At 38.2% G+C, this 13,219-nt stretch overlaps 1 long non-coding RNA gene across 1 annotated transcript in view; it reads left to right on the top strand.

The window, feature by feature from the left end:
- The first annotated feature begins 1,440 nt into the window (after window positions 1-1,440).
- Window positions 1,441-13,219, top strand: part of LOC127564761 (uncharacterized) — a 51,521-nt gene continuing 39,742 nt past the window's right edge. Inside the window, exon 1 of the long non-coding RNA XR_007954357.1 lies at window positions 1,441-1,641. This is a non-coding gene — a long non-coding RNA (uncharacterized LOC127564761). The remainder of the gene's footprint in view (window positions 1,642-13,219) is intronic.

Raw genomic sequence — 13,219 nt, forward strand, 5'->3', positions numbered from 1 at the left:
ACAGAGAAACAGACAGATAAGACAGAGAAAGACAGACAGAGACAGAGGGACAGACAAAGACACATAGACAGGTAGGGAAGCAAGAGTAAGAAAGAAAGGGGAAGTAAAAAAGGAAGGAAGAAAAAAAGATTTAAAGCAAAGCATTGCTATTAATTTTGCTTTTCCACATCCAAATAGGCAGATGTTGGTTAAATAGACCTTGGCCATAAAATTTCTTTCCGAGAAGGACTCATTAATTAAAAAAAAAAAAAAAAAAGCAACAACCTACTTTCTATAGTAGTTGCAGGTTGGCGTGATATTTTATCTAAATCAACTTTTTTGCACCTCACAAGAACCTCATTAGGCAAGTACCAAAAGCATTACTCTCGTCTTTATTTTACAGATTTGAAAACGGAGACCCAAAGTTTAAGCAATTTGTTTTGCCCATAGTAACACAGATAGAAAATATCAGAAGTGTCATTTGAATTAAGTGCTCTTCTGATTCCAAAGTTAATGGTTTTTCTACTGAATTCCATCATCTCTCCAAGTATTTATATTACTCCCTGTGTTTTCAAAAATTATTTTTTTAGGTTTGTTCTTGTTTTTGCTTAGACTTCAATTTTTCAGTGATCTGTGCTTTCATCTATATGTGCTCTCTCTCCATGGGTATTGATTGTAATCACTATACATTAGTGGTGGTTCGTACTCTGTTTTCTTATTCTTACACTTCTGATTTGTCATTTCTATTTTACAGAGAAAATAAATTTAGTGACATTCTTGAGAAACCTTAAAAACCATGACAATAAATGAAATATTAGAAGGGACTATTTCTTTACTCGATATGATGACAAAAGCTCTGGGCTGTCAGTGCAAGATCTGTGTCCTAGACCCATTTATGATACTAAGTTTTGTGGCCTTCTACAGATCCATAAATTTTATGGAATTACATTTCTACATCTGTAAAATGGGGGGCGAGGGAACCTGCTGCTAGCTGATATCTGGTCGCTTAAGCTGTAACTGTTTCTGGAACCTTTTAGCCTTTTGTGATTCTAGTGACCTCAGTCTAGTCCAACATTCATCTACATACAATAGCTGTCATGGATTTCTTATGGGTCTTAATAATTGAGAATCTCTTTTCCTTGGGCACTCTTTGCCATACTTTTCTGAAAGTAAGGCCAGTTGCAAAAGTGACAGCCCTTATTTCTTTAATTTTAAAAGCTTCATTTTAGAATGGGGAAAACGCTTCACTTGACTGCACTCCGCGAATCTGGAAGCGTTTTGTGTCTTTCAGTTTCCTCTTCCATAAAATCATGGGATTAAGAGCTGGAAGAGACTTTGAGGAAAGCAACTCATTTTCCCTTTTCATCTCTAAGATCCGTTGCTCTCTTGCTGTCTCAGTTCCTGAATGGAACGAGACATTCCTTGCTGTATTCCTTCCCGTGGAAATCAGTTACGGGGGCCTAAATTTGCCGGGGGCCGCTCGTTTGTGGGCTCCAGTAGGAGCTCTCTGATTCTGAGTACCACACATCTGTAAATTCTCCAGGCCCAGATGTCAGCAATGGCTTAAATGTATTTTAGAGCAAGAGGGTCAAAAGCCATTCCGTGCTCCCCCAGCCCTATTGCACCCGGCTTTCCCTCATATGCCGGCTCTTTGGAGTAAAGGTCTGAAAACCGTTGCAGGCATTGGGGTGGGGGTAGGGTGGGGGTGGAAATTTGCGGAGGGGAAGGGCCAGGAAGGCGCCCCGTGGCAGTCGCGTGCCCACCGGGAGCTGCGGAAAGCTGCGCGTGCCGATCCCGGGAGGCTCGCGACAGGGCGGAGCTGCTGCTTCCAGTTGCGGGGGCGGTGCCAGGAACCGGGCCAGCTCAGAATCTGGGACGCAGCCCTTTTAGAACTGCGAGACAATTTGACCTAATCCTCTCATTTTGCAAAGGAGGAGCCGGAAGTCCCAGGGCAGTGGAAATGACTGTCCCAAACTCTGACGGCTCTTGCTGGGTAGAAAAAGAAGCGGTAGCATTGAATCGGATGCTTCTAATTCTCTGTAAAAAGCTCTTGAGTGGGGTGAGAGAAGGAACGTCAGTGATTATTTCTAAGAGGGTTAGACTTTAAGCTTCTTGACAGTGGAGATTATTTCATTCTTTCTATTTATTTTCTCACTGCAGGTACACAGTAGGCGTTTAATAAATGCTTGTGGGTTGATTGGAAGTCAGCACTCTACTCCAGGAAGATTCAGACTTACCAAATTCCCAGCTGGTATCTTTCATGTCAAGCAATTTTCTCTACCAGGAGATGCAGTCCTTTGTTTAGCTTTATCTTTGACTAGATGTCTTAATCGGAAATAAAGGCTACCATGCTTCTCGATTTCCAGAACGCTACTGTAGGTGGCACAAATAGATACGGAAAACTTTTAAATGCATCTTCTCCCTCCCTTTACTGAGAGGAGAGAATGGCAAGGGAGCCCTTCAGATTTAGTACTGTACTTTGAAATCGGTGTGTTTTTTCCCCCGTGAAGGTGACCCTATTGACATAACGCTAGTATCTCTGTGAATGAACCTTTTTGTCCCCCAGCACAACACCTGTGCAATCTCTCTCTCTCTCTCTCTCTCTCTCTCTCTCTCTCTCTCTCTTTTTTTTTTTTTTTTTTTGGAATAATCATATCAGACTTGTGCTTTCAGAGCAGTTTCTACCAAAATATTTTAAGCAATCACAATATTTAGAGGTAGGAGGCAGCTATGAGATTGGAGTACTCCAATCTAAGCAAAGAGAGATGAAATAACCTATCAACAACCCTGAGAAGTAGGCACTATTTTGTCCCTATTTTACAGACAAGTAAACTGAGGCAATCAGAGAGAGGGTAAATGACTTGCCCAAAGTCATATCGCTAATATGAATCTGAGCCAAAATTTAAAGTTTGATTCCCCTGACTTAAACTGCCTCTATAATATAACTATTAAATACCAGTATTATTAAGTCCTAAATTATTGAGTCAAATTTGAACAGAGGTATTTCTATGATACCATAGGATCATGGGTTTGTAGGTTTAGAACAAGAATGAAATCAGTTTAGGACATCTAAGTTAACTTCTTTATTTTCCTGATGAAGAAACTGAGGAGGATTAAGTTAAGGTTATGTGCTCAAGATCACTTGTAAGCATAAGAAAGTGAATCCATATCCTTTGCCTCTAGAAACATGGACTGGATTTTCTAGGCTTCTAAACTATTTGACAAAGGGGAAAGAGTGGCAGATTATTATTCCTGAGACCTGAGTAACATAGCTTCTTAGCCTCAATTTTCTTGAATGGAAAAGGCCAGTAATCATGTCTTGTCTGCCTTACTCAAAAGCTTGTTGGAAAGCCTAAATTATGCTATAGATATGGAAACCCATTACTTCATAAACTATAAAGATGATGATCATTATTTTGTATTGAGTAAATTACTTTATGAGAGTTGAGTGGTTAATGGAATTCAATTCAAATATTTATTATTACCTATTGCTTGTGAGGGCCTTGGGAATTCTAGAGAAGTCTAAGATGAGGTCTGACCTCAAGAACTAAATTGAATATAATCAAGTGCCAAAATTTATGGTAGAGGCAATAAGTGCACTAGGCGGTCAGGAAGAGATTAATGGTGGCTAGAATTATATTAGAAGTCTTAATAGAAGAGGTGGGCCAGGAGATGGGCATTGAAGGATTAGTAGGATTTGGTTATCATAAAGTAATATTTGACCAATGACTTCTTCCAGGACATTCAGCAGCAAGTAAAAGTGCTAACGTGTCTTGTAGGAGTAGAGATTTTTAAAAATAGAATGAACAAATTACCATAAATAATAACCTAAATGGTGTTTTTTTTTTTTTTTTTTGGCTATAAGAGACAATAGTATATTGGACAGATAACTAGTCTGAGTCAGGAAGTTGTTTTTGTAGTTTTAATTTTGTATAACTCTTTGTGACCCCATATTGGATTTTCTTGGCAAAGATAATAGAGCGCTTTACTTTTACTTTCTTCAGCTCATTTTACAGATGAGGAAACTGAGGCTAACAGGATCATATGACTTGTTCAGGGTCATATATAGAGTAAATATCCCAGGCCAGATTAGAATCAGGAAGATGAGTCTTCCTGATATCAAACCAGTGTTCTGTCCACTGGACCATGTAGATGCCCAGAAGCAGGAAGAGTTTGGTTCCACTACTGTTTCTGACATACACTAGCTATATGATTTTTGGCAAGTCAATTACTCTCTCAGTGTCTAGGAAACTAAAGTTCTAGATTTAAATGAGTTTCAGTCTGTGTCAGTTGAAGGAAATTCCTTTCATGTTCCTATGTAAATCTGCATATTCCCCTTCCCCCCTCCCCAATTTCATTTGATATGGTTTTAAGGAGTATATGAAAATGTGAGCAAAGGGAATTAATTGTAACATTTAATAATAGATATCCCATCTCAACTATGCTGACTTATCTTGTGAAATTTTAGACCTGTCCTTCCTCTGAACTCTAAACCTGTTTCCCTAAACTCTAGTGTGCATGTTAGACCATGCTCAGCTTTCACTTTGTTTATAAGATGGTCTGTTCTCTTTCTTCCAAGATATCCACTTTTTTTACTTCCTTAACCAATTTTTCCTTATGGACAGAAATAGATCCATAATAGAAGTTGCCTTTGTCACTTCAAATTATCATAGTGTCATGAAATTTTAGAGTTGAAAGGGACCTCTGTAGCAATATAGTTTGCTATGCCCCAAAAGAATGCTTCCTGTAAGTTGAATGCTCTCTCTACTTGATCTTCAATGAAGATAAAATACCTCCGGAGGCAGTCCATTTCATTTTTGGTTAGTTTTTCTTGTTGGAATTCCCCCCTGCCTCTCCCCCCCCCCATTAAATCTAAATTTGTCCCTTTCCTATTTCCACTGCTTAGTGCTAGTTTTCCTCCATGGGGCCAAACAGAACAAATCTGATTCTTTCTCCACATACTGACCCTTCACATATTTGGACAAAGTTATCCTGAGTTTTCTCTTCTTTTACATGAACATATGAGATTCTTTTCAATCCATATATATCAGTCAAGCATTTATTAAGCGTCTGCTATGTGCCAGGCATTGTGTAAGGCACTGGGGATACAAAAAGAGGCAAAAGAGCTCATGGTAATAAGGGAGACAACAAGCAAATAAATATGAACAAATATGCTATATACAGGATAGAAAGGAAGCAACTAAAAAAAGGGAAGGTATTAGAATTAATAGTGTTTGGGAAAGGCTTCCTATAGAAGAATGAGTTTTTTGGGATTTGAAGGGAGCCAGGCAAAGATGAGGAGGGAAAGCTTTCCTGGCATGGGAGAAATTGGATGCCAGAGCTGCGAGATGGAAGTCAACTTGTAAAGATTTAAGAAAAGAGTGAGAGGTTAGAGGAGATAAAATGGAAACAACTAGTGTAAAAAAAAATGATAGCAGGATGGAAGAATCAAGTGAGGATTTTTTGAGGAGGGGAGAGATGTGGGTATGTTTGTGAGCAGTCAGGAAGGAGCCAATAGACTGAAGATAAGTGAGAGAATAAGGATAATCTGTTGGAGGAGACAAGATGAAGTGGGATTGCTCATGAAAATAGAAAAATTTGCTTTGGTGAAGAGTAAAGTCTTCTCATTATTTGAGAGAAGGATGAAGGAGAAAATAGTGGCAGAATGCATCTGAATGACAAGTGATAAGGAAAAGGGGAGAAAAGGGAGATCACATAGAATGGGTCCATTTTTTTCTGAGTCAAGATTATTAGCTGAAAGATTGGGGAGAAGGGGAGACATGGGGAGTTTGAGATGGGATGAAAAGATTTAGAGAAGCTGCTGTGGAAAGTGGGCTAATGAGTTGAAAAGGGAAATGTAAAAGGATTTCTTAATAATATTAATGACCAGGAAGTTGTGCAATATAAGTTTTTTTATGGATCCAGTTTTCTCCACTTTTCTTTAGCAGTTTATAGTAGGAGTACAGATGATTGATAGTGATAATGATCCAAAACTGAAGATAGTCTAGATGCAATTGATGGGTCAAATACTCAAGAGAACAGGGAAACTTTGTATGACTCTCACAAAAGTATACAAAGCCTTGGGGCAAGGTGGGAAAAAGAGAGTATCTAGCACAAATATGATGCCTGGGGAAAAATAACTTAAAATGACTAGGTGGAGTAGTTTGATAAGGGAAGGCAGGAGAAATAGAGTATTACCATCTTCGTGTATGGCTGAAGTGGGCATTGAAGTCCCTTAGTACAAGGTCAAACCTTAAAGAGGAGAGAAAAATTGTAAGCTAATATTGAACTCATTGAGGAAGTAAGTGGAGTTCACTTACAGACTAAAAGTCTGTAAACTACAGCTATTAGAATTTTGATTGTGTGATGGATATGGATTGTGTCAATCTCAAAAAAGTGATGAATGAAGGGGGAAAACCTGGAAGTGTCAATGGGGATTCAACTCCCAGACCTGCACCACCGAGTTGAAGAAAATAAGTGAAAATGCAGCCAATACTATAAAGGGTGATCAGAGAGATTATGTTTTTAGAGATGAGCCATGTTTCAATGCTTTTCCTTTTCCACTCTATCTTCTTGTTTGTCCTTCATTTTTTAAGAGAACAATGACATCACAGAGTGATATGTTGATTCTTGTGAATTGGATTTAAGTTAGGAAGAGTTGAACAAAGCCCTTGGTCTCACTCTTTCTTTCAGAGTCATCAAAATCCAGTAACAAGACAAAAGTTAGGATGACCAGCAATGGCCTAGGCATCTTTATTGTCTGACAAAGTTCTAAGCTCTTGCTTCAGCCATCTTCATAGACATTGGAACAAATTGTTATTGCTCACTCATTCTCCAGGAATATTTTTACATGTTTGGGGGTAGATACCTCCCTAGCTCACTGATGGGTTTATGGACCAATGGTGATGTTCAATCTAGTTTAGCCTACCTGCTGACATGGTATACTGGCTCAGGCTAAGCTTTTTGGAGTTATGGGTGAGAGTTGAATGTCAACTAAACACAAAAATGGATGAGAAACTCAGAAAAGTGTGGCAAGCCCTCACACCAAAGGTGCTAGTCCTCCTTGAACACTCATATACCTCATACACCTTCCATCTATTAGCTATTACTAGAGGAAGAGAAGAGCTTTAGAATTAATGGGAGTTTCTTCCCTGTGGAAGAGCCATTTCATAGGGCACAATAGAAGGTGTTTGCTTGGGGCTTTGGAATGAAAGAATTGAAGGGGATGTAAATAAGGAACCAGGTGTGGAGGATGGAAAATGGCGTTTGGATTATAATCATGAGGGGTTCAAAATGAGTAGGATGTGTAGGGTATGACTAGATATGAGCATGTTCACCATTTAGTGGAAGGTGCTATTCCTTTTCTCAGAGAAAAGCAGGAAGGAGATAAGCACAATGTGAGATAAAAAGTAAATAATCAAAGGGGAGGAGCCATTTCATTTTTCTTCCCTCTGAAGGCTAGAGATTAAGCAGAAGATGGCACAGCAGGAAAAATAATTTTTTCTTCCCCATCAATTTTCTTCTTTTCTTAAAGGTTATATAACATAGATATAGCCCTCACCATCCTGATTTTCAGTTTCTGTATATTACTCATCAGATTATCAACCTCCTTTTTAAACTTTGGTACTCCAAATTGAATGTAGTATTCCAAATGTGTTCAGGGCAGAATGCAGAGGGATGATGTCCTTATTCCCAGAAGTGATGAGGCTTCTAACCTCAAGATGGCATTTGTTGGTTTTTTTCGACTGCCATGCCACACTACTAATTCATATTGATTTTGAAGTCCACTAAAATCCTCAGATCTTTCTCAAACTGCTATTTAAATGTACTTCCCCCATACTGTACATGCAAAATTGATGTAAGACTTTGAATTTGTCCCTATTAAATTTCATCTTATTAGATTCAACTCGATATTCTAGCCAAGCTAATAATGAATCAGTTTCTCTTATTTTAGCAGGGAGAAAACTCTAGCAGATGTCTAAATAATTGAATCTCGCCATTCCTACTCTAACATGACTCTTTGCCAGGTTTGTGATCTAGTGAATTCTTTCTACAATCTATGTGAAGCTGTTGCTTTTATTTCTTTTTTCTAAATTTTTTGTTTTATCTTTTTGGTTGCATTTATTTCAAAGAGTTCAAATAAATATCCCATATGTTACTTAATGTTCTGTGATTGCTTTGAATTCCCTATGCTATCTTTTCCATTATAATGGAAACAATCACATTTTATGTTTTTGTCAGTAATGAAGTGTCTTTGGTGAAATGTACAGCTTTGTAATACTTGCTATATAAACAAACTGCTCACCTATTCTCTGAGATTTAGTTTATAAAATAATAGACTTTTAGAATTACAATTGCCCTTATAAATCATGTAATCAAATTCCATTTTATGGATAAGAAAACTGAGACCTACCTACCATTGGCTTCTTGGGTGTGTATATAAAAATCCCAAATCTGTATCACATTAACTGCTTTTTAGGTAGGTATTTTGCCATGTTGCCTACAAAAACATTGTAGGGTTTTTTTTTTAACCCAGGAAAAGTAATCACATTCATCCCAAATCAATTTTATCTTGTTATTTTCAGGCCTTTGTTTTACCTTGTGGAGATCTTTTTGGATCCCAGTTCTGTGAACAAGCACATTACTTATTCTTTCATCTTTGTGTCTGATTTATCCAAATCATTGATTAAAATGTTGAGTAGAATAGATTTAAGATTAGAGCCTTGAGTCACTTCACTAGATATGACTCATCTAGACTTATTTTAATGCATTAATCAGCAATATTTTATTCTTGGTCACATACATTTGTATATATATTTTTTACTTTATGATATCTGTCAATACTATAATTTCTAGACTAATGGAGGGATCATTAATTAACACATACTGATAAGGCTAGAAGAATCTTCTAGTCCATTTCTTACACTTATTCAAGAAAACAAATTCCTAAAATATCCTTGACCCTGAAACTATTTTAGTCCCACATTTCTCAGTTCTGAAAATGAAATAAATTTGGAGAAACTTGTGCAGGAGTGCTTAGAGCTGCAGTATCTCACCTACATTCCTGGGTTTGGGCCAGCTCATAGAATCATTGGCTCTCAGATTTAGGAGGTACTTGGCATTGAACTGGGAGTTAATAGACTTGGGTTTGAGTTCCAGATCTGCCAATAAAAAACTTAGTGCCCCATGGCTAGTCATTTTCCTTCCTCTTAGTTGAAACAACTGATCTGTAAAGATCTGTTCTAGTTGTAACATTCTGTCAGTCCTAGGGTATCTATAAGCCTTTAATATCCCCTAGTTCAGTGTATAGCCAAACCATAACATCTTCAATAGATCAATCTGTTCTCTGACTGTATATTTTACTGCTGAGTTGTCTCCTTGAAACATCACATTCTGCTTTTAGATGGCTATAATTTAGAGGAAAATTTTCCTTTTTTTCTAATTTCCATGTGCCTCCCTAGCAGCTCTTCAGTTCTTTCCTTTGGGTATAAGCAAAATAAGTTCAAAGTTAACTTTAATATGTCAATTTGTGGGTCAATTCATAGGTCAACTTTCATAGGTCAGCTTAACAACTAAACTAGAAAACCACAACCAGGTACTTCCAAGTCTTCTTTTAGAAAGGCATGAGATAAAGTGAAAAGAGCCTTCTACTTGGAATCACCTTGATTTGAATATTATGTCTAATATTTACTAGTTGTATAATCTCAAGTAAATCACCTAATATTTCTGAGATTCTATTTTTTCCCAATGGAAAAATACAATTGATAATACCTATAGTGTCTACTTTACAAGATTGTCATGAGAGTCAAATGAGATAATGCCTGACAGGTAAGTGCTTTGCAAAAATTAAGGTGATGGACTTCCGGTTAAGATGGCGGAGAGGAGGCTCACAGTTGCATAAGCTCCGCGCTTTCTCTCACTATCCACTTCATTACAAGCCTCTGAATCAATGCTTGACTGAAAAAAAACCCCACAAATAGTTACCAAGAGAAGCCATCCTTGAGATCCGCCACGAAAGGTCTGTCTTTACTGGAGGGCTGGGACGGTTTTAGATCGGGCGCAGGCTGAGGGCAGCGGCAGTGAGAGCACGGGAGCAGACTGGAGAGGGGGTGGGGAGTGATCGCAGCCATCTCTGCGGGGAGAGCTTCGCTACAGGTTTGGAACCTGCAGCAAATCAGCAGCCCAGCAGAGAAGCTAAAAACACCGGGGCTGAAGAACACAACCCCAAACAGCTGGAGTCTCTCAGGACCTGGCCGCCCCCCCCCTCCCCCCCACAGTGACTCAGCACGCTTTGGGATCTCAGAGCCCAGGCGCAGCACAGTCCTGCTAGTGCCTCACTGCTGCCCCCTGCAGTCTGTAGAGGAAGCTCGATAACACACCCAGCCCCCCCCCAAAGAAAGACTCCAGTTTTTTCTGTTTTTCTTTGGTAGTTTGTCTCTGATTAATAGACAGAATGAGCAAGAAGCTGAAGAGGACTTTAACCCTTGACAGCTTCTATACAGATAGAGAGCAGACTGTAAATCCTGAGGAGACTAAAAACAGGCAGTCCCCAGGTGATTCCCCAAAGGAGGAGATCGTCTGTTCCTCAGCACAGATGAACCTCATAGAAGTGATTAAAAAGGCTCTCACAAGGGAGCTAGAAGAAAAATGGGAAAAGGAGAGGGAGGCTTGGCAAAAGAGCCTGGAGAAGTCAGTTAAAGAGAGAGTGGATAAAGAAGTAAAATCCTTGAAAAATAGGATTAGTGAACTGGAAACAGAAAACAGCTCTCTAAAAAACAAAATTGGCGAAATGGAAAAAAATTCCACAGAACAAAAGAACTCAATTGGACAATTAGAGAAAGATTTTAAAAAAGTGAGTGAAGAGAATACTTCACTGAAAATCAGAATTGAACAAGTGGAATTGAATGACTCGAGGAGACAAGAAGAATCAGTCAAGCAAATCCAAAAAAATCAAACAATGGAGAAAAATGTGAAATACCTTCTGGGGAAGACAACAGACCTGGAAAACAGATCCAGGAGAGACAATCTGAGAATCATTGGACTCCCAGAAAAACATGATGAAAAAAAGAGCCTGGACACTGTCTTCCAGGAAATTATCAAAGAGAACTGCCCAGAAGTCATAGGAACAGAGGAAAAAATAAACATTGAAAGGATTCATCGATCACCCACTGAAAGGGATCCTAAAATCAAAACACCAAGGAATATAGTGGCCAAATGCCAGAACCCTCAGATGAAAGAAAAAATATTGCAAGCGGCTAGAAAAACCCAATTCAAGTATCAAGGAGCCACAATAAGGATCACCCAGGATCTGGCAGCATCCACATTAAAAGATCGAAGGGCCTGGAATATGATATTCCGAAAGGCTAAGGAACTTGGTATGCAACCAAAAATAACTTACCCAGCGAGAATGAGCATCTTTTTCCAGGGAAGAAGATGGACATTCAACGAAGTAAGCGAATTTCATCTATTTCTGATGAAAAAACCAGAACTTAACAAAAAGTTTGATCTACAAATATAGAACTCAAGAGAAATCTAAAAAGGTAAAGATTAATCTTGGGAACTATATTTTGACTATATAGATGTATAAAGAATACATGTATACCTTGTTCTAGAAATTGATGTGGAAAGGACATTGTACCAGAAAAAGGGTAAAGTGGGGGTAGTACATCTCATGAAGAGGCATAGGAAACCTATTATATCTGAGAGAAAGAATGGAGGGGGATGAATATAGTGGGTATCTTACTGCCTTCAGAATTGGCTTTAAGTGAAAAATCTTAAGACATATTCAATCTATGGTGAAACTTCTCCCATCTCATTGAAAAGTGAGAAGGGAAAAGTGAAAGGGAAGGAATAAGCTAAGCGGAAGGGAATACGGGAACTGGGAGGGAAAGGGGTAAGATAGGGGGAGGAACTCTAAGGCGGGGGGAGGGACACTAAAAAGGGAGGGCTGTGAGAAGCAAGGGGTGCTCACAAGCTTAATACTTGGAAGGGGGGAAAGGGGAAAGAAGGGAGGAAAGCATAAACCGGGGTTAACAAGATGGCAAGTAATACAGAATTGGTCATTCTAACCATAAACGTGAACGGGGTAAACTCCCCATAAAGAGGAAGCGGTTAGCAGAATGGATTAAAAGCCAGAATCCTACAATATGTTGTTTACAGGAAACACACCTGAAGCGGGGAGATACATGCAGGTTAAAGGTAAAAGGTTGGAGCAAAATCTACTATGCTTCAGGTGAAGTCAAAAAAGCAGGGGTAGCCATCCTGATCTCAGATCAAGCTAAAGCAAAAATTGACCTAATTAAAAGAGATAAGGAAGGACACTATATCTTGCTAAAGGGTAGCATGGATAATGAAGCACTATCTATATTAAACATATATGCACCAAGTGGGGTAGCATCTAAATTCTTAAAAGAGAAACTAAGAGAGCTGCAAGAAGAAATAGACAGTAAAACTATAATAGTGGGAGATCTTAACCTTGCACTCTCAGAATTAGATAAATCAAACCACAAAATAAATAAGAAAGAAGTCAAAGAGGTAAATAGAATACTAGAAAAGTTAGATATGATAGATCTCTGGAGAAAATGTAATGGAGACAGAAAGGAATACACTTTCTTTTCAGCAGTTCATGGAACCTATACAAAAATTGACCATATATTAGGACATAAAAACCTCAAACTCAAATGTAGTAAGGCAGAAATAGTAAATGCATCCTTTTCAGACCACGATGCAATGAAAATTACATTCAACAAAAAACCAGGGGGAAGTAGACCAAAAAATAATTGGAAACTAAATAATCTCATACTAAAGAATGATTGGGTGAAACAGCAAATCATAGACATAATTAATAACTTCACCCAAGAAAACGATAATAATGAGACATCATACCAAAATGTATGGGATGCAGCCAAAGCGGTAATAAGGGGAAATTTCATATCTCTAGAGGCCTATTTGTATAAAATAGAGAAAGAGAAGGTCAATGAATTGGGTTTGCAATTAAAAATGCTAGAAAAGGAACAAATTAAAAACCCCCAGTCAAACACTAAACTTGAAATTCTAAAAGTAAAAGGTGAGATCAATAAAATTGAAAGTAAAAAAACTATTGAATTGATTAATAAAACTAAGAGTTGGTTCTATGAAAAAACCAACAAAATAGACAAACCCTTAGTAAATCTGATTAAAAAAAGGAAAGAGGAAAATCAAATTGTTAGTCTTAAAAATGAAAAGGGAGAACTCACCACTA

The sequence above is a fragment of the Antechinus flavipes genome, chromosome 1 (genome assembly GCF_016432865.1).
Source record: "Antechinus flavipes isolate AdamAnt ecotype Samford, QLD, Australia chromosome 1, AdamAnt_v2, whole genome shotgun sequence".
Lineage (NCBI taxonomy): Eukaryota > Metazoa > Chordata > Mammalia > Dasyuromorphia > Dasyuridae > Antechinus > Antechinus flavipes.